Raw genomic sequence first — 21,929 nt, forward strand, 5'->3', positions numbered from 1 at the left:
AATATTAATGGAGGAGAGAAAGCACCTGGGAGTGACATATGGGAAAGAAGGCTGTGAGAGAGAAAGTAGAGCAGAGAATCAGACATCAGTGTTCAGTCCCAGAGTCTCTTTAACAGCTCTGCACGAAATACTTAATTCTGATTGTCAGCATTAAATGGGTTTGAATTGAAAGCTGACTAAATGTCTCGGTGACCGATTATAATTGTATTCAGTCAGTTTGAATGCTCGGTAAAGAGGAACACGGCCTCTGTGCTCAGAACAGTAATTAGAGCGCTGACTGCATCCTGGAACAGAGAGAATAATGTGATCAGAAATCATAATCCATATTGAGCAATGGCTGCAGCCAGCATTAAACTAGTGGGAACTAAGGAGCTTGTGGGAATTAATGAGCAGGGCTTACTCTGTGACTGAGAGCTTCCTGGCTGCTAATGATTGAAAGAGGAAACCTTGCTGCTGCTGGAGCTGCTGTAAGTGGGCGGTTGCATCACAGCCTGATGAAAAGAATGGCCTTCTGTTGGACCCTCTGTGTGCTAACAGAACCAACAGGAGGCTGACACACTCTGAGGAGGTATCCCAGCTCTCTGCTGTGCCATCACTCCTGTCAACGCTGAGCTCAAACCTGGACATTCTTTTAAATATGTCATGACTGATCGGGGTGCATGGATGTTACCTCATGCCAGCAGAAGCAAAGAGTGGCACTCCCTAGAAGATTAGGGTATTTTGCACATTTGTACACAAGCTACCTCTCTTAATATCTACACAGTTTTCCACTTTTCATAACAAAACTGCACATGCTTTTTTATTTTATTATGCATGCAATAGTGTCCTGTGCGCCGTTTTTTAGTATATCCAGATTTCATGTAAATTACTTTCTATATATTAACTTATATCGTTTTAATCTAAATATAGTTTTTTATAATAGTTTTAATTTAATGTTGTTGTTTCTGTTGTGTTTTATCTTCTTTAACTGTGTTTATGTAAATGCACCATGTACACCAAGGTATGTGTAAAGCTACTTGGCAATTGATTTATGATCCAGATTTTGTTTCCTAGTTTGAAAAAAGGTTGAGCTAAAAGCAGAAAAGCAATTGTGATTGATTGATTGATACATTGAATTTACAAAACTTATGTTGCCGTGCATAGTCATGTAAGAGAAAACAAAACATGCAAGTGACATTTACAGCATTAGCAACATAAACAGTCCCACATCTAGTGTTCGAAAAGGAGTGAGAAGAAGTATAATTTATTTAATCTCACCCCCTTGTCCCTAAATTATGTATTTATAATCTATAAATAATTATCATTATTATTATGAATTATTGTTATCTGTATTGTTTACTTGTTAACTGACATATATACATATGTACACACACACACACACACACACACACACACACACACACACACACACACACACACACACACACACACACACACACACACACACACACACACACACACACACACACACACACACACACACACACACACACACACACACAGATACATACAGTCAAACACCCTCCCCATCCCTGTACCTCGAGAAAATAATTTGTCTGTATTTCCTCTTGAACTGGTTAATGTCTGGACATCGCTTTAGCTCCACATTCACACTGTTCCATAGTCTCACTCCACAGGTTAAGATACAAAATGTTCTTCTGGTTGTACGGGCCCTATGAATCTTGAATTGAACTCCTTGAACTATATCCCCCCACTCGTTGAGTGAATAATTTTTGGATGTTTCCTGGTAAAAGTTATGATTAGCCTTAAACATAATAAATAAAACTGGCCTCAGTATATTTCAGATTTTACAGATGTCATTGATGTACAGTATAAACAGTTTAGGACCCACCACTGACCCCTGGGGGACACCACAAGCAATGTCCAAACATGAAGAACAGTCATTTCCCATCTTCACATACTGCTGTCTATTGCTTAAATAGCTTTTAATCCAGTCAAAAACTATACACCTGATACCATACCTTTCTAATTTATATACTAGGATGTCATGGTTGATTGTGTCAAAAGTTTTTTAATATCTATAAAAATCCCTACTGCATCCTTTGTTGTGTTCAAGGGCATCTTCAATTCATTTGTTGATCTGTTTGATCTGAATCCGTATTGACTGTCCGTGATTAATTTGTGCTTTTCTATGAATGCATCCAGTCTGTTGTTGAATACTTTTTCTAGCATTTTTGAAAATTGGGGAAGTACAGTGAAGAGATAGGTCTGTAGTTTGTGAAGTGGTGCTTATTCCCAGTTTTGTATACATGTATGACTTTCGGAATGACAGGTTACATACGTTAATGGTTTAGAAATCCCCCCAATTACCATTTTTACCAATTCATTTTTTCATTGCCCGAGTAAAATGCTGTGAGCACAACATTTTTCTTTCTCAAGGTCCATTATATTCACGAGTAAATGGGGCACTCCATCCACTTCATCAAAATGTCCACATCAGCTGATAAATGGACTTTGAGGTGAGATTGCTTGGTCAAAACAGTTAACCCCACACTCTTTGAAATCTAATCTGTGGATAGGAACTTTAAATTCACTCAAAGATAAAGTCTTGCATATTGTTCTATCAATTATGATAATATGAATCTCATCAAGGCAAACGCTGAGATCTGGTAACATGGTGACATCCTTAAAACTGGTTCAGCGGGCTCGAACAAAAAAACACTCATAAAGCAGACACATATGTCTTGTCCCCCAAAAGCGTAATGGGGTTAAGATGTTTAAGTATTACCTAATAATTGTCAACTATTTGCATTATATGCCACATTGGATCTATTTTTTTTCAAGATATTACTACATTGGTATACACTTTAGCCCTCCTTGAAGCATTGCTTGAGATCTCTGTAGCATCAGGTTAGCCCATTGCTATAAAGTGAGGAAAGCCCTAAAGGGGAACACAACTTAAACTAGAAAATGCATTTCCCACTGAAAATGCGTGTGAATGCTGTAAACTGTGTACATTTATTGCTGAATTTAGCTGAAAGTGCAGAAAAAGCTGAATATATTATTAGTTGAATGGTCTCTGTAGCTGCTTTTAGCTACAGAAACCAAGTAAGTGTGTTGCCGAACTTAGCGGAGAAATGCAGAAAAGTTAAATGATCTCAATCAAAATTATTACAGCTCAAATGCATTGCAATGACTTTGTTGAAAACATGAAAGTGAGTAGGACAAATAGTGAAGAAGCTTAATATTTAAAATAAAAGGTTTTAAAAAAAAGGTATAAACAATAACATGTATAGCTGCAATGTCCGGAAATAGTTGAATAATGTGATAATTGAATGGTTTCTGTAGCAGAAAGTAGGCTGAATGAGTTAGATATTAAATGTAAGTAGTAGTGAATGAATGTGTATTAAGAAGAGAAAATAAAGTAAAAACGCTTTGTAAAGCAGCAGAATATTTTAACTGGAAACGTTTAAACTAAAACCATACCTCACCAATAATGTATAAATATGTGGAACATGTTGAAGTCAGTATGAAGTCTCCATCAGACAGGAAAGAATAGGCTGAGACAGTCTGTTATACTCCAGTCTGTAGCCTCATCCTAATACCCCTCCTCGACTCCTCTCTTCCCCTCCTCCGGGGTTGCGGTCGGATAATCCAAAAATCAGCTCCTAAATTATAACCCTATCGTCTATTCCTTGACCTCTGAGTGAAAGGTTGTTACGATCTCAGGCACGTGGTATTTAAGACCCAAATGCAAGACCCGGGAGACAGAGGTAAAGTATTTGTTGGATACTTTATTTTCCAAAACATCAACAAAAATGAAAACGCTCACGCAGTGAGGAATCAAAAAACCAAAGAGTTCTAAGAGCATAGACCTTACGTGGCAACAGACGAGATGAACTGACACTGAACACTAGGAGACAGGGGAATTTAAACACAGGGTAACAAGGCACAGGTGGGAACAATCAGGGGCGGGGCTGACACTGATGGGCACAGGAGACACACGAGGAGTGACAGGTGAAAACAATCAGGGAATTAGACACACCAGGAAACTAACGACAGACATGAAAAACACAGGGAAAAGGACCAGACAATAACCCAGGAGGAAAAACATGACAGCAAACACCCAAACCTAGACAGACAACACTAAAACCCGTGACATAAACCTGGGGGTGTGACAAAGGTCACGGGGTTAAGGGATAGTGGATAGGAGAATTCAAAAGGATTTAGGAGAAGAGACTGCGGTACTTTAGAGAATCCGACTGCACTTTCACTATCCAATGTGTTTATGATGCGCCAGCGGACATCATAAATGTGCATCTGCTGCTGTGGGGAAACTATGGAAACTACCGTTTTGTATAAAGTGGACTACAACATGGATGTATAATAAGAACGAGGGACTACTGTAAACTCATCTAGAGACTCTGCACCGTGCTCTGATGCTGTTGTTTTATGCTTTATGAACGTGGACAACAGAGAAACATATTCTTCATGACCAAAGTTGGAATTTAAATAAAAAAGGAAAGTGATACTTATGCTCGTCACCCTCTCCCTCCGGTCCACATTAATACAAATTATCCCAATACGTATGATTGTATGAACTATGAAAATATCTTAAAATCAATACAAATGTATTTATTATAAACGTTAGTCCGTAAGCCCGCGTCACACTGTCCCAAAATTGACACCCGACGAACACACGAATGTGGAATTGTGAATTTCGCACAAAGATGGCCCCGAACCCCAGACGAAGGCAACATTTATATTACATTTAAGACATACAACTGCAATGAAAGTAACAAAAACAATTATGTTAAAGTACTATGATACTGTACTGATATTTTCAGACTTTGTTCTTTACTTTATCCATCTTTATATGTAGAAGATATTACGTTTTCTCCGTAATGTTGTTTCCATAGCAACAACAACTTCTTGTCAACTCGCCTTCAAAATAATATATTATATCCTTTTCAGTTTCACAGAACACAAATTGGGTTATTTACATAACATGTTTACATGATTTAGTTGTGCAATAAAACAACCAGATCGACATACGATAAAGGAAATGTTCAAATTCAGCTCTGATCTTAGCAACATCGGGCCATTCGTGAAGGCATCTTAAGCCATCGTATGACCCCAGGTGGAGTTTCTCAGGCTCCGGCAGCAACTTCGTGAGCGGTGGCAAAATCTTTGGCATGCCAAAAATTTGCCGAAGGACCTTGCGAAGGTTCATTTTCGTGTTGAATTTGTGTGTCAATTTTACCCTTAGTAAGGCCATCGTGAGGGCATCTTGTTATCATCGGTGCCATCGGGCATTCGCCCCGATCAGAGTGAGGGCGAATGCCCGATGGCACCGATGATAACACGAAGATGACACGATTTGACAAGATGCCCTCACGAGTGCCTTACGAAGTTGCCGCTCACGAAGTTGCCGCTCCCGAAGTTGCCGCTCCCGAAGTTGCCGCTCCCGAAGTTGCTGGCGGAGCCTGAGAAACTCCACCGGTGGTCATACGATGGCTTAAGATGCCCTCACGAATGGCCCGATGTTGTTACGATCAGAGCCGAATTTGAACATTTCCTTTATCGTGTGTCCATCGGGTGTCAATTTCGGGACAGTCTGACGCGGGCTTTAACATCTATCACTCTGTATATCACCATTCAAACATCTTTTAAAAGTTGAACAAACCCCACACAGCTCAGTAAACATTGTGAAATGTTGACTTTATTTGAGCATTTCAGTAAAAACTAACATTCATATTTCTCTATTTGATTATAATACTGATGAACGTTCAAAACAAAGCACTTTGGCAACTTACCACATATGTTTTAAAAAGCTTAATAAGCAACGTAACTTTCATGATATCATTTCTCGGTCATAATCGGTTGTTTCCGTGAACGACCGACTGTTGTATGACGGTAAATGCTGCGGCTGCAAGGCATTGTGGGGTAGCATTTTCTCCTCTCCTTTCGGTGAGGGAGGCCCAGTGGTTCCTAAGCTAAAGGAGGTTATAAAGGAAGTTTGAAACCTCCTTTCCTATCATCTAGAGAATTCGAACGGCACTTATCATGGCTGCCACTGAGGGACTTCCGGGTCATTTCGCTCTGTTAGGAAGGTTCCCAAGCTAAATGGAGTATTCGACTTCAGCCCCGGACTTGACCCGGAAATCGATCAAGTCACGCCATTTTGAAGGATGTCCCAATAGCTTAAATGCACACGGAGGAGTCGAGGAGGGGTGAGGGAGGAGGGGTGAGGGAGGAGACGGAAGGGAGGATACACGAGAGCAGACTACGCGGAAGTGTTTTCACTACTTGCGTATAAAACCCCCTCCCCCACCTTCAAAGCTGGTCCATTTCAACAGAGGAAAACCGAGAACTGGAAGATGAGTGGAAAAGCGTCACAAAAATGTATAAGTGCTCACAGCTCCGTGGGAATTATTATGTGCAATTAATTTCTTAAGGTTATACTAACAATTTAAGTCATGTTTAATGATCTTGAACGTCACTAAAACACAGCTAAGAAAGCTATTTCATAAATGGCTAGATCTTGATAAATAACAATTATTTGTATTGTTTTGTGTTAAGATATTCAGGAGTTAAATTATTTAAAATTCACAGTCCTGAATGTGGGCTTGTGGGGATCTACAGGACACACATTTTCAGAGTAAAGGCTTTCACATTACTATCATTATATTTGTATTTACACCAAAACAGAACACAAAAGCAGGACCAACCATCATACATTGAATTCCTTGACTAACAAGAGAAAGATTCATCATTTAAATAAATGTTTAACAACAAATGGGTCGGTTCTAAGGGGTTATTCAGTTAAGCCCGATGAGAGGGGATACAGCTGTGCACACGTCATCATTAACAGACGTCGTTTAAAAGTGATGTTTGAGTGAACGAGGACATCCCAATTAATACCTGAGGACTCCTCTGTCCTCGCGTCACCTCCTCGTGTCTCTCGCTCGCATTTTACGGAGGCGGAGCTAAGATGCAAGGAAGGACGCGAGTGAGGGAAAGGAAGAGTCGAGGAGGGGTATTGGGATGAGGCTTGTTTGTTTGTGTTTGAGGTGACAAAGTTATCAAACACCTGTGTGTGTAAGCCCAGAGATCAAAGGTCACCATGGTGACAACATTATCAAACAACTTTGTGCCGAGATCAAAGGTTACCATGGAGATGTGAGGTGAAAGGAGAGCCTTTCCATTGATTTGAATGAGAGATAAACCTCTTACATTTCTAACTATAGTTTAAAAACGGTAGCTGCTATCGGTAGCCCTATCTTCAAATAAAAGAAAGGCACCGGAGGAGTTAAAGGAGAGTGACAGGTAGCATGAGAAGAAGAGGGAGAGAAAGTTTCAGCCAGCTTGATCGATGGAGTTGTTTTCTAGTGGTGCAGTGACGCGTCCTAAAACCCTTTTATAATCTATCGATAAGATTTATGATTCGAAAATTATAAAAGTAGGGTAGACATGTGGATATTATCCGGCTGAACAAAACATGCATTTATCAAACAGGTTTGTTTTCCACAGACCTTATTTCCAGCTATTTTCCAAAACCCTATGGAGAAATCCCATTGCTTTTTTGTCGAGGGAACCAGCAGCTTACTTCCTGGTTTTAGGACGCGTCACTGCACTTCTCAATATGATGCCAATATAAACAAGGTCTTCTGTCGGCTCTGTACATCAATGCTGACCTATGCTGACAAGTAAGCGAAGCGTAGACAATATAAAAGGTATTGGCTATAGGGAAATGTCCCAGCAGTTTAGGAGAATGAAGGTTCTAATCTAATACATAGCCATTACATGTCTAACTCCTGATAATGACAGGAAGACAGAAAGCGCATTATACTAATAATAATAATACTACTCATAATAATAGCAGACATTTTTGAACAATGACCACAATATAATTATTTTAATAAACCAAATATGAACAATTGAGGAAAATGAGGAAGAACTGATGATTCAAATGTTGTAGTACAAGTAGTAATGTAGTTAGTGCATAAATTACTATTGCAACAAATGTGTTAATTTTCTTCATTATTTGTCGATTTTTTTTAATACAGACATATGTTGCAGGGACTTCTAGAATCATCATACTGGCGTGACTGTAAACATCAAGGGGTTAAATAAAAAAAATGTATGTGTTTTAGAGGACATTTCAGAATATCGCGATATATATCGTATATCGCGATATAGTCAGTAAATATCGCGATATCATTTAGAGACCATATCGCCCAGCCCTAGCCCAATATCAAAAATGTTACATTTGTCTCAGTGGACTTCACAGTTTGTACAAAATATCAGTATGACAATACGACACCCTCTGTCCTTAGACCCTCACATCGTACAAGGAAAAACTTCCAGAGAAAACACACAGTTTAAAGGGAAAAATGGGAGAAACCTCAGGGAGAGCAACAGAGGAGGGATCCCTCTCCCAGGACGGACAGACGTGCAATAGATGCCGTGTGTAAATTGAAAAGATAATACATTTGCAACATAGGTAGTCCAAATGTTTGGAAATGCATGTGTGTATAATAGGAAGATGAATCCACGAGGATATCCATCCAGGACTTATGATCCAGGACCACAGCCACGACTCAAGATCCAGGACTCGCGATCCATGACACAGGACCGCAGGATCATCCATGACTCCGGATCCCGGCGTATATAGACACCAAAAAGAAAGAAATTTGGGGAAGCTGGGTTAATCGGAACATGAGAGTACACAGGTATAGACAGAGAGAAGGAAGAAGTAAGATGTCCCCCGACAAACTAAGCCTATATCAGCAAAACTAGGAGCTGAATCTAATCAGCCCTAACTATAAGCTTTATCAAAAAGGAAGGTCTTAAGCGCACTCTTAAAAACGGATAGGGTGTCTGCCGCCCGAACACAAACTGGAAGCCAATTCCACAAAAGTGGAGCTTGATAAGAAAAGGCTCTGGTTCCCATTGTACTTTTAGAGACTCTAGGAACAACCAACAACCCTGCATTCTTGGAACGCAATGCCCTAGTAGGACAGTAGGGTATAATGAGTTATTTAAGGTAAGATGGCGCCTGCCCATTAAGGGCTTTGTAGGCGAGAAGAAAATTTTTAAATTCTATCCTGTGTTCTATAGGGAGCCAGTGTAAGGCAGCCAGAACAGGAGTAATGTGGTCCCTTTTCCTAACTCTGGTTAGTACACGAGCTGCAGCATTTTGAATCAGCTGAAGCGACTTGACTGACTTCTTGGTACACCCTCATAATAAGGAGTTACAATAATCCAGCCTTGAAGTAACAAATGCATGGACTAGTTTCTCTGCATCGTTTTGAGGCAAGATATGCCTGATTTTTGCAATGTTACGTAGATGGAAGTAGGCGGTCCTTGAAATTGATTTTATGTGGGTGTTAAAGGATAAATCCTGATCAAATATAACACCAAGATTCCTTACAGTCTCACTGGAGGCCAAATTAATGCCATCCATAGTTAGTATATCTTTAGATAATTTGTTTCGTAGATTCTTCGGGCCAAGTACAATAACTTCAGTTTTGGTTGTGTTTAACATAAAAAAATGTAAGGTCATCCACGTTTTTAAGTCCTTGAGGCAGTCTTGAATTTTATTTAGATGATTAATTTCATCAGGCTTGATTGATAAATATAGTTGAGTATCATCCGCATAACAATGAAAGTTTACAGAATGATTCCTTATAATATTGCCTAACGGAAGCATATATAGTGTGAACAAAATAGGTCCAAGCACTGAGCCCTGTGGCACTCCATGGCTAACTTTGGTTTGCATGGAAGATTCATCGTTGACACGTACAAACTGAGAGCGTTCAGATAGATAGCACCTAAACCAGCCTAAAGCAGTTCCCTGTATGCCAACTAAGTGCTCTAGTCTTTGCAATAGGATATCATGGTCGATAGTATCAAATGCAGCACTAAGATCGAGCAAGACAAGAATAGAGACAAGTCCCTTGTCTGAGGCTATTAGAATCTCATTTGTGACTTTAACCAGAGCTGTCTCTGTGCTATGTTGTGTTCTAAAGCCAGACTGAAAATCTTCAAATAAATCATAGTTTTTTAAGTAATCACACAGCTGTTTTGCGACTGCTTTCTCAATAAATTTTGAGAGGAACGGAAGATTAGAAATAGGTCTATAGTTGGCTAAAACCTCTGGATCGAGGTTGTGCTTTTTAAGAAGCGGTTTTATCACTGCTACTTTGAATGATTGTGGAACATAGCCTGATAATAAAGACATATTCATAATATTTAATAAAGAAGTGCTAATTAATGGAAAAACTTATTTTAACAGCTTAGTTGGAATCGGGTCTAAGATACACGTTGATGGTTTAGAAGAGAGAATCATTGAATTTAATTGTTCAAGGTTTATGGCTGAAAAGCATTCTAGTTTACTATCTAGTGTAATATTAGAACTTACGTTTCCGGGAGCTGTTGATAACACGATACTGGTCAAAGGCAAGAGGTCATTGATTTTGTTTCTAAGAGTAACAATTTTATCATTAAAAAAGCATATAAAATCATTACTACTGAGTGCTATGGGAATAGAAGGCTCACTCGAGCTGTGGCTCTCTGTCAGCCTGGCTACAGTGCTGAAAAGAAATCTTGCATTATTCTTATTCTCATCTATTAATGAAGAGTAGTAGGCTGCTCTCGCTTTACGCAGTGCTTTCTTATATTCATTGAGAGTAATATGCCAAATTAAACGAGATTCTTCAAGTTTAGTGGAACGCCATATCCTTTCAAGTTGTCTCGACTTTTGCTTTATTTTGCGGGTTTCGGCATTATGCCATGGAGCTATTCTATGTTGTTTTATTTTCTTCTTTTTCAAAGGAGCAATAGAGTCTAATTTTATTCGCAGCGCATCTGTAGCACTATCAACAACATGATCAATTTGGGGTGGTGTACATTTTGTATAACTTTCCTCCCTTACATGCAGATAGGGCTGCAACAAACGACTAATTTGATAATCGATTAATCTATCGATTAATGAAACGATTAATCGATTATTCGGATCGTTAAGGTTTTAACTGTACTACTACTTATATCAATACTGCTTATCGATCCGGTCCTTTTAACGATAGTATTAACGGTTCTTTTGACAAGAAATAAGGTAAACTAACTAAACAAATTGTGAACAAAACTAACATTGCTTTTTATTTTAATTAAATGCATAATATTTCACATCAAAAGAAACAACAATGTTTTAACAAATCATATTAAATAATGTGATGACAGAACTGTAAACCGAATAGCTGAAACTTTAACAAAATAACTCAGTTACCTCTAATCATTAACCTATGTTTTTATAACTGAGTTAACTCTGTGTGTTGCTGCTAGCATACATAACACCTGACGTGGAAACGTTACTCGTGGACAGGGCTACAGAGCTACTAGAAAGACAGTCGAACCCGGTGCATTCCTCCGTCTGAATGTGGTGCACTTTTGCTAAGTGTTTAGACAAATTGCTCGTTTTACCGCCTTTATATGATAAACTGTTATTGCACTTTTGGTAACGAGCATTGTCCACATCGAGACGGCTAAAGTTTAACCACACCTCGGAGCGCGTTCTCTCCGCCATCTCCTGCTTGTGTGTGTAAACTGCCCCGCCCCCTCGCAAGCAGGCGGGGGAGAGATCTCTCGTCTGAATTGGGAAGATCGAAAATACATTATAGACGCATTTTGTAGTCATATTGCATATTAGAAACTGAGTTGGCGACACTAAGACTGCGATATAATGTTTATGTAGCAATAATACATATGACATATGTTTTAAATGTCTCCTGTACCGATAAAAAAGAGCGATAACGTTGGAGCTTAACGGGGTGTAGAACACATGTGATGACGTCACCAACGAATCGACGACTGAATTAGTTGCCAACTAATTTTCGATTTTAATCGATTAAGTCGATTAGTTGTTACACCCCTACATGCAGACATGCTATCGAGTTAAGTATTGGTGGAATCTCTTCCTTAAATTTGGCTATAGCACTAACAGATAGGTTTCTGCTGCAGGAGCTTTTGACTAATGCTTTGTAGTTTAGTAACAGTACTTCAAAAGTTACTAAGAAATGGTCGGATAAAGCAGGATTATGCGGTTCGACTAATAGTTACTCAATTTCAATACCATAAGTCAGAACAAGGTCGAGAGTGTGATTATAGCACTGGGTTGGTTTATTTACACTCTGACAGAAACCAACAGAATCTAATATAGAGTTAAATGCAACAGTAAGGCTATTTTTATCATCGTCAACATGAATATTAAAGTCACCTACGATAATTACTTTATCTGTTTTAATTACCAAAGTTGATAAAAACTCAGAGAATTCTGATAAGAATTCTGAATAAGGACCTGGTGCACGGTACACTGTAATAAATAAGATTGGCTGCAAAGTTTTCCAGGTCGGATGCGTAAGACTAAAAACAAGGCTTTCAAAGGAGGTATAATTTAATTTTTGTTTAGTATTGATAAGTAAACTTGAGTCAAAGATTGCTGCAACTCCACCTCCTCGGCCCGTGCCTCGGGCAATATGAGTATTGATATGGCTGGGTGGAGTGGCCTCATTTATGCTGACATATTCTTCATGTCTCAACCAAGTTTCAGTGAGACAGCATATATCAATATTATAATCTGATATTAAATCATTTACCAATATTGCTTTAGATGCTAGAGATCTTATGTTTAAGAGACCACATTTAATCTTCCTGTTTTGTTCCACTGTAGTAGTTGTTACATATACTTTTATTAGGTTATTATGTATGACACCTCTATTAGGTTTTACCTTAAATTGTCCTTGGGCAGACACACACACCGTTAATATTGGGTATTTTATTGGGTTCGGGATTCCTATGGATGACTGCCTAGGAGAGAGCGCAGAGAAGCGTGTAAGACTGCGACTCTGCCTCATGGTCTCAACTCCAGTTTGTCATGGATTAAGTCCACAAAGCCCTGAAATGTTTGCCGAAATGAGATTTGCACCTTCCAAAGTAGGATGAATGCCGTCTCTCTTAATCAGACCAGGTTTTCCCCAGAAGCCCACATTGTTTGCTGGGCACCACCAAGACAACCAGCGCTGAAATGATGACATGCGGCTATACATGTCATCATTGATCAGATTGGGGAGGGGACCAGAGAAGATTACGGTGTCCGACATTGTTTTAGCATAAACTACACACCGACGCCACATTAAGTTTGGTGCATTCTGATTGGCGTAAACGAACATCATTACCACCGACGTGAATAACAATCCTACTGTATTTACGTTTATTTTTAGCCAGCAGTTTAAGATGCGCCTCAACGTCGCCCGCTCTGGCCCCCGGAATGCATGTGACTGTGGAGGCTTCGGTCTCTAAATTCACGTGTCTCATAATAGAGCTACCAATAACCAGAGTTGGCTTCTCAGCGGGTGTCTCGCTGAGTGGGGAATATCTGTTAGATACGTGAACGGGTTGGTGGGGACCTGCGGGTTTCACGTTATGCCCCTTCTGAACAGTCACCCAATCTCCCTGCTGCTTGGGAGTTGCCGGGGGACGGCTAAGAGGAGCTACCTTTTGCCGGTCCGCACCGGCTGACATGGGCTTTACTGTAGCGGAGTTATTTTCTAAGATTTGGAGCCGGGCTTCTATGGCTATGATTCCCGCCTCCAACCTAACAACTATACTACATTTAACACATGTATCGGTACCAGTAAAGGAGGTAGGGAAGTAACCAAACATGAGACAGTTAGAGCAGGAAATAGCACCCGAGGGTGGGGAAAGAGCCATGGCTAGCTATCAAGCTAAAGTAGCTACCGTTAGCAAACCCGAAAAGAGTGTAGGCAACTGTGGAGTTACAGTCACTAAGAGAAGGAGAGTTATGAGTGCTTAAGCTGTAGTAACGTGTGATTACAACGTCAGGCAGTTGCTGTGAGTTTTAAAACGATCGATTAAGTTAAGATAATAAGCTATCAGCAACAGAACAGGCACACGGGATACCCGGAGATGACAACAACAACCGGAAGTTACAACATGCTTGGTCCGTGTAGAAACAACATTTGAACTTTACTCTTACTTTTTGCATTTGGGAAAGCTTGTGTAATAATATGCTTGGTTTGTTTCAAAGCAAAGGAATAAAATGGTTGCATTTTGCATTTTTAGATTGTGACCAAGACAATGCAATGCTGCTCTTGATAATAAACTGTAAAAACATTTCCAAAAATACTGTTGCTTAGAAACAAGGCCCTAACCTGAAAGGCAAAGGTAAAACTTCAAAGTAAACACTACTGAGAGCATTATTAAAGTGTTTAGGTTGACTTTGGATGCTTTCATATTGCAACATCACCGTTGACATTGTTGTTCTCTTCATTAGGCTGCAACTCAAACTATTCAAAGTAAGCATAGGACTGATATAGATCATATCTGAAATCTTCCAAAGTAAACCGCTTATACTTAATTATATAAGTAATTGTGCTCCTGTGGTACTACAGTAAGACACTAGAGCAGGGGTTCCCAAACTTTTTCATCATGAGACCCAAAACAGAAATGTTGTGGTCCTAAGGGACCCAAGCTCAAAAAATGTCATGATTTTCCATAATATCTACATTTATAAACAAAGAATGCAACACACCATGAATTTAAAATGTAAATGAAAATATTTATTTAATTATAAAAGTGCATCGCAGCAATTAGGTTTCTCACCATAACAGCCTTCCCTTTGAGCTTGCCCAGAAAAAAATAAGGATCAAAGCAGAAAGACGAAACATGGGACGTGCAGTCAAGTATATACAGTACACATTTCAATTATCAAAAGTGCAATATTAAGTTTGTCGCTAGCTCAAAAACTATGTACACACCATTTTAAACTATTTTAAATGAACAAAGAACAAACATGTTGTAAACAGAAAGGGACAAAACACTAACTGAAGTGCAGTCAAGTGTATTCAGTTAATCACAGGTGAAACCAAATTTAAATTATCAGAAGTGCAACATTGAGTTTGTCACTAGACAAAAACTATGTACACACATTTTTTAAACAATTTTAAATGAACAGAGCGGTTCTAAAACACTCTGAGAGAAAAAGAAACTCCAACACTTGGCAACTGATTAACTTTTTTTTTATGGAGGCTGACTTGATAGGATCAAATGAAAATAACAGAGAAGATATTATCATTAACATTGCTGGGTTATTGGGTGATTTTTAATACCAGCCGGCGTACGCTGTATACCCAATGTGGACCTGGCAACCGCATTTATAGCGCATTACATTACATGTTACTTGTTAGACGCTTTTATCCAAAGCGACATACATACTCAATACTGTGGGGAATCCCCACAGAGGGACTTTGACAGGGTTGTTGCACAAAAGACCCAAGCGCGCACAGAAGAAATCTGAGAGCAGACATTTCACGAGCGCACAGAAACAGCCTGAGTGCAAGGAGAAGGTTTTAAGCTGGAACACACGAAACCTGTAAGCAGAAATATATCTGAGTACAAGCGTACAGTTTTTGCAGAAGCAGAGCAAATCTAAGCGCAAGCAGGCACTATTTGAGTGTGAGGACAGGGTTTGAGGGAAAGAAATACCTATTATGAACGTGAAATCAATAAAGTATGCTCTCAAATATTAAAGACCACGCTCTTGAATAAAGATAGGAATACATATGGGGGTTATTCCCTATGTGCATCACACTGCAGCAGTCACGTCCGTGCGGCTGATACTTTCTCTCGCTTTCCTTCTCATACTGCCTGTCACTTTCCCTCTAATCTTCCTGTGGTTATTGTTTCTCTGTTTTTCTCCCGGCCGTTTTAAAAACATTTCAGGCTAGTAAAAGTTGAAACACCGCTCTGTGCCGCCGCAGAATGAAGTGGACTCGCGGGAGCGAGTAGAGGACGCGTGAGAGCGCGCAGCTGGCGGTCCGCTCCGGGGCTCAGTCTGCATTTCATCCAACTTTGCATTAACGAAACAATTTCAGAACAGACCCTAACAAACTCACAAAAACACAAAACAAATGATTCAAATGAGTGACTTACTTTTCCGCCGTCAAAACACTACTTCTTGAAAGACTCTTCTTTGCAGATGAAAAAATCCTTCGATTTGTCCCGATGCAGAGGATGTTTTGTTTGGAGATGCCGATCCAATTTATTCATTTTCAAGCTTTCGTTACTGAGCACCTCTCCACATAAAACACACTGAGGCCGCTCCTCTCCATTTCTAACAGCTTTTGTGAAGCCAACGTTTAAAAACTCCTCTTTGTATAATCTTTTTGCCATCATGTACGATCGGGATTAATCAACAGACAATAAACAGACAGCGCGAAAACTTTCGCGGGGGACGCGTCAGAGCTGATACAAATACAAAATTTTATTTTTAGTTTATTTGTATTTAGAAAATTAAATCATTCAATATACAATTCTATATTGCATAATTTCATTTTCAAAATAAAAAATAAAATACAAAAATTATAAAAAAGAATTATTTGCAACGCAGCCATCAGCTCTGACGCTGTGTGTGTGTAGCAATGCATTTAACTGGCGACCCAATCAAAACGGGTCCGCGACCCATTTTGGGTGGCGACCCTGAGTTTGGGAAAGGCTGCACTAGAGGGAACAGATTCAGACTCCAGCCCTGGAGCATTGCTTGAAAACATATCATTTATTTGAAATATAGAGCAAACCATGAATAGAGAAACTACTGTGTAAGAAGCAAGTTTGTTCGGTAGTATTGTTTGAATGAAGGGGCTTAATCATTCATGGATCAATGAACCTTGCATCTAAATGCTACTTTTTTTATTGACAAATAATTGACATTATAAACAGAAAATGTGCAGAACTGGATTTAGCACAATCCTAATTTGTTGTTTTTTAAAGACAGATGAGTGCGTTAATACAGTAGATTATCATCAATTTGCCACAGCCGATTAAAGTTTGTCATGTTTTCCAGGGAAAGTGATGTTAGGTGCTGGCTAAAAATGAGTAAGGTTGCTAACATCAGCTGCAATCTAACTCTGGGGTCATCGCTTTGTTCCCAAAAATGGTAAAGGATATCATCACAGTTTCAATTGTGAAAGAACAAAGGTAGACACAGACACTGGTTTTAAATTCAGTCTCTGATGATACAAATGTGTTCAGCCACTGTGGAGATTTCAAGAAGACTGCCTTGAACTTGAGTTTAAGGGTTGAGGTTTCAAGAGGTTTAACGTTAGTTGGCTCTATTACATAGCTTAGTAGAATACTCAATGTCCAATTTTGGAAATTCTAGTCTTGTCTTTTAAACTAGAAGACTGTCTCTAAATATAGTAGATCATTGCTGATCTGAAAAAAACAGGGTTGCGGTCAAATAGTCCAAAAATCAGCTCCTATACTCTGATGCTGTTCCTTTATGCTTTATGAACGTGGACAACAGAGAAACATATTCTTCATGACCAAAGTTGGAATTGAAATAAAAAAGGAAAGTGAAACTTATGCTCGTCACCCTCTCCCTCCGGTCTACATTAATACAAATGATCCCAATATGTATGATTGCATGAAAAGATCTTAAAATAAATACAAATGTATTTATTATAAACGTTAGTCCTTAACATCTATCCCTGTGTATATCACCATTCAAACTTCTTTTAAAAGTTGAACAAACCCCACACAGCTCAGTAAACACTGTGAAATGTTGACTTTATTTGATCTTTTCACTAACGTTCATATTTCTCTTTTTGATTATAATACTGATGAACGTTCAGAACAAAGCACTTTGGCAACTTACCACATAAGTTTTAAAACGCTTAATAAGCACCGTAACTTTCATGATATCATTTCTTGGTCATAATCGGTTGTTTCCGTGAACGGCCGACTGTTGTGTCACGGCAAATACTGCGGCTGCAAGGCATTGTGGGGCAGCATTTTCTCCTCTCCTTTCGTAAGGGAGGTCCAGTGGTTCCTAAGCGAAAGGAGGTTATAAAGGAAGTTTGAAACCTCCTTTCCTATCATCTAGAGAATTTGAACGGCACTTATCATGGGTGCCACTGAGGGACTTCCGGGTAATTTAACTCCGTTAGGAAGTTTCCTAAGCTAAATGGACTATTCGACTGCAACCAGGGCAAGAGAAGGAAAGAGGTCAAAGGACTCAGAGAGCTGGACCACAAAAATCAGCAGAAGAAGATAGACAGGAAGTAAACACTAAATGGAACAGCATAGGAAGACAGACAGGAAGTAAACACCAACAGGAACACTGTATGGGCTCTGGCAGTGTTTGAAGACTGGTTAATTGAAATGGAAATGTGAACAGACTTGGACAGTATTTTGTACGTAGCCATGTAATAAGCTGGATAATGTGCAGCAAGCCAGTCATTAATGAGAAGAAAACACTGATCCATATTGTTCCAGGGAAACACCGGACATTTATGATTGTTAGATGTGCCAAGAGCAAGGACTGTCTTAGACAGCTTGTATGTGCGCAGCACCACTTGCTTGGAACAATCTTCAGCAATAATTGAAACTGAGCAATCTCATTCCTTTAAAGCTAGGCTAAATGAAATGCTCGTTGATACTATGGGCACTTGTAAATGTCTATACTGTAACTATGTAAATGTATCCTTTAAATATAATGTATGATGTCCTTTATTGTTTTATGTTTCATGTGGAACCTATATGCTACAGGTCTTGAAAAAGAGATCTATGATCTCAATGGGACCAATCTGATTAAACAAATGTTTGAAATTAAATGAAAAATTTGATCAAGGGAAAAAACATTAATGACAACATAAAACCACACAGAGATCTACTTAGCAGGCGATCTGAACACAACCATACTGCTGATCTCTATAGCTTCTAGAAATACAGAAACATTAATCTGCACTTGGATGAATTTGGAAGCAGCTAGTCTCTATTCAAGGTTGATTTTTAAAGAATAGTATCAACATATTTCAAAGGCAACACACTGCCCAAATGTGTTTTTATGTTGTCCTTTCTTTCTGTGGCTGAAGGCTAAAGGCTCAATGACAAAAGTAGAACAGAGGGGATCGATATTCTGTGCCGTCAGACATACAGATGTTTGTGGAATGCTCTGAAAAGTCATACGGCTACGGCTTTAATATAGTTTGGAGTCTGCCAGACGGGTGCATTGCAGTGATTGCTTACGTGTCCCTGTCTGTCTCCCCGCAGGAGGCTGTGAGGTTGAGGATGTGTTCGGAGCCCCAGACACTGCGCAGGTGTGAAAATGGAGTCCTGACATCAGGTGGTTCTTCCACCTCATAATCTTCACCCTATTCACTGTGAGTTCATCCTGTCGCACAGACATACATGTGACTGTAGAGACCACATGAAGTCATAAAGGAATTCACAAAATGTCAGAGCTGAAGATGAAGAAAAGCCAGGCTGTAAGGATTCCATTACAACAGCTGGCAGTTATCGATTACACGTCTATAACTAAAAGGTTGTGTTATTGAAAAGTCAGATTTTATGAAGTTTGATTAAAAAACTCTATTATTGCATCTGTGAAACCAGCCCAAAATAATAATATAGGATTCTAAAAATAGAGGGTTATTCAGCCGTATCACTAGGCAGATTGATATTGAATGAGTTTTCAATCCTTGGAATACCTTTTTTAAAGGCACAATGCCCCAAATATATTTTGGGATATCTATACTTAATAGCTACACCATGGTAAGTCCATGGTTACGGTAAAGAAAGAGACAGAAATGTGTGTGTCATGCGAGAGAGTCACACTTACTACATGTTCAACCTGCACAACCCTGAGCTTTGAGCTCCATAAATATAACCTACCTGTATGGACATTAGTGCTAGATCTAAACTGTGGGTTGCAGAATTTACCAAGTTCCCAATAAGCAGGGTTCCTAATCGCTCTTTTGCAGCAAGGCCATCCTCTATTTTCATACAATTACACTTGCGCATCGTAATTGATCTTGTACTGTCCAGTGCTGCTTTTATTTAAGGTCATTTGTAGTGCCTTTATTGGATGGAAAGAGTTGATTTGGGGAGACAGAGTTTTGTACACAAGTAGTTTGTCCGCGGGCCAGATTTGGACCCGGGTCTTCACAAGCGGGGACTGACCCTCATTGGTTGCCAGCTCTACCATATGACCCCTAACCCTAACCAACAAATGAGCTTAACCTTTGCCATCATTCCATTTATGGTCACTTTGTAACATGTAATACAAATTATTAATATTATTATTATTATAAGCTTTATTTGTATAGGACTTTTCATACATACACTTTTCATCAATATAATAAAAAATGTAAACCTATAAAATAAATAAACAAAAAAAAAAAATCATAATAATAAAAAACTAATACAAACTAATATGAAAAATAAAGATTCAAAGATTGATTTAAAAGGGGATGTATATTAGAACTATGATATAAATAAAAACTAATGCTGTCAAAATTATCGCGTTAACGGCGGTAATACATTTTTTTAATTAATTGAGTTAAAATATTTAACGAATTTAACGCATGTGCAAAATGGCCCGCCCCATACATCCCACCAGTGGCAGCGCCAGGATATGGCTGGGGTAGGCTACAGCCATACCAAGAAATGGCTTAGCCCCACCATGAAAAATGATGTTAAAGTAAGCAAAATAAAGTCCGCCAACTCGCGCCGAGAATTGCACAGACAGCAGTTAGTAAGATTGATTTCAGTAGCCACTTGTCTGGAAATACCAAGCGGCAAATTCTGGGGAACAGCCGGGACACCAATACGGAAGTGCAACACATTGCAGTTCATACATGGGCCGCTAGGGACTGACTGCAGAAAGGAGCAATTTCCATAGACCCCCATGTTAAAATGCCCAACTTTACAGCAGAAAAAAACATGTTTCTACCCATGGATGCAATAAATATTATTATCGATGAAGTTAGATTCCACCTTCATGATTATGAATCTGTGAGTGAATTGTTTTCTAACACGACCCTTTTATTTATATTAGGTCTTAACGTTTTTGCATAAATTAGGGCGTGGTCACTTAGATGGACATGTACATGCCCCACTGTCAGCTAACAGCAACTTGTCCACTCTGCTAGGCTACAACCATAGAGGCTACAACGTTAGTTAGTCATAGTACTGTACTTGACCCTTTAGCTTTAGCCGTGTTCGTGGTGATTGTGCCTTTTAGGGAATATTCTTACAAATACCAGACAACTAAAATGTTGTGCTGTGCGCTTGAATGTACTAACAGAACTTCCAATAAGTCTAAAATGATAATATTATACATGTTAATCCCGTTCGCAGGTGTTTGTGTGCTTGGTAGCTTAGCTTGTTACTTATTAGCCAGCTAAGGACGTAACCCTTTATACATACATATACATTTTAGTTTATGATTAAGCCTTGGGTAAGACTTTTATAGTCTATGGCTATGACGCCCGTAATGCTAAACGGGAGCAAATGTTAATAGGGGACCCAATTATCCCAGTGGTGGCCGCCGGAGCTAACGGAGCCGCAGGGGGCTAGCTCCAGCCGGCGTACCGGAGCTAGCCCACTGCGGCTCCGTTAGGTCCGGGCGATGGAGTCCGTCGTTATAACTGGAGATCAAGGAATGCAGCGAAACGCAGACTTGGTTCGCCTGCTGTAGTATTAGCTAAATAAATGATGTTGAACAAGGCTTATTAAGCTGAACATCGCCACAATTGTTCTCCTATGTATCGGTAGTTCTTTTCTTAACGTGTGAATGACAAGCATTAATAATTACAAAATATAGCTAATTCTCTTGCAGATTGTCTCATTTGATTATGAATGTAACGTTTATATAGGGGAACTACACTGTTAGCAGTAACTTGGTATGCATGTATTTCATGTTAGCTTAGCTTCTTAGCCTGAGCTAGCTCTGTTTACTTCCAGTTCGGAGGTAGCAGGTCCCGCCTCGGCTCCGCCTCTTTGCCATTATTTGGAGCAGGCGGGATTAGACGTCGCTGTCAAGCCGTTAGTGGCCGACTCCGCCTACTAAGGGCTTCTCGGCAACTCTGCAGAATCCTATAGGTGAC

General features: G+C 39.4%; 1 protein-coding gene across 9 annotated transcripts in view; it reads left to right on the top strand.

Annotated features, from left to right (window-relative positions):
- Window positions 1-21,929, top strand: part of LOC307016871 (leucine-rich repeat and fibronectin type-III domain-containing protein 2-like) — a 321,008-nt gene that overhangs the window by 131,097 nt on the left and 167,982 nt on the right. For 5 of the 9 annotated variants that reach the window (XM_079646221.1, XM_079646223.1, XM_079646222.1 and 2 more), the window contains one exon: window positions 19,093-19,202. The exons of the other annotated variants lie outside the window; for them this stretch is intronic. The gene's annotated coding sequence lies outside the window, so the exon portion shown is untranslated. The remainder of the gene's footprint in view (window positions 1-19,092; window positions 19,203-21,929) is intronic. 9 annotated transcript variants of the gene reach the window in all.

The sequence above is a fragment of the Notothenia rossii genome (assembly GCF_949606895.1).
Source record: "Notothenia rossii genome assembly, chromosome: 8".
Taxonomy (NCBI): Eukaryota; Metazoa; Chordata; class Actinopteri; order Perciformes; family Nototheniidae; genus Notothenia; species Notothenia rossii.